General features: G+C 48.4%; 1 pseudogene; it reads left to right on the forward strand.

The window, feature by feature from the left end:
• Positions 1–229: 229 nt before the first annotated feature.
• On the forward strand, positions 230–364 carry LOC130337232 (U1 spliceosomal RNA; annotated as a pseudogene).
• The last annotated feature ends 353 nt before the right edge of the window (positions 365–717 follow it).

The raw sequence follows: 717 nt of genomic DNA on the forward strand, positions 1-717 counted from the left end.
ATAGTCGCCCACACCCCTACCCCGATCACAGATTGTATTATTTGGTTTTTGTTTGATCTCTTGTGCCTTTATATTGCAGGATTGAGCTGAATGTTAGAGTAGCATGGTGTGCGATGTATAGCTTAGGGAACCTTTGCTGTGTATCGTACTATCATGCTTTGTGTGACTGTAATTTATTGTACGACTTGTAATGACTGAACGGAAAATAAAGCTCTTTCAATCAAAAAAAAAACGAAGGTGGTTCTCCCAGGGTGAGGCTCATCCATTGCACTCCGGGTGTGCTGACCCCTGCGATTTCCCCAAATGCGGGAAACTCGACTGCATAATTTGTGGTAGTGGGGGACTGCGTTCGCGCTTTCCCCTGATTTCCTCTGGTCAAAAATAGTGCTCGTCTGTTGTGCCCTGGGTGGCTGCAGAAGTGGTGCGCCTGCTCCATCTTCTTCTCCTCCTCCACATTTTATCAGTCGAGTTTTCCTGCTGTGTTTGGGTGATCTTCAGGGCTGAGCACACCGTGGGGTGCGATGGTTGAGCCTCCGTGCAAGAATCGAGTGTGTGCGGGTGCTTTGCTTTCATTCATCCATGGGCCTGCGTCTCCCCCTTGTGGTCAATCTGCAGTGCCATCCATCCCGGCCGGTCCATTTATTTTCTTGAAGTTGTGTTGTGTTGTGTTGTGTTGTGTTGTGTTGTGTGTTTGTGTGTGTGTGTGTGTGTGTGTGT

This window comes from Hyla sarda, chromosome 1 (genome assembly GCF_029499605.1).
Source record: "Hyla sarda isolate aHylSar1 chromosome 1, aHylSar1.hap1, whole genome shotgun sequence".
NCBI classification, from domain to species: Eukaryota; Metazoa; Chordata; class Amphibia; order Anura; family Hylidae; genus Hyla; species Hyla sarda.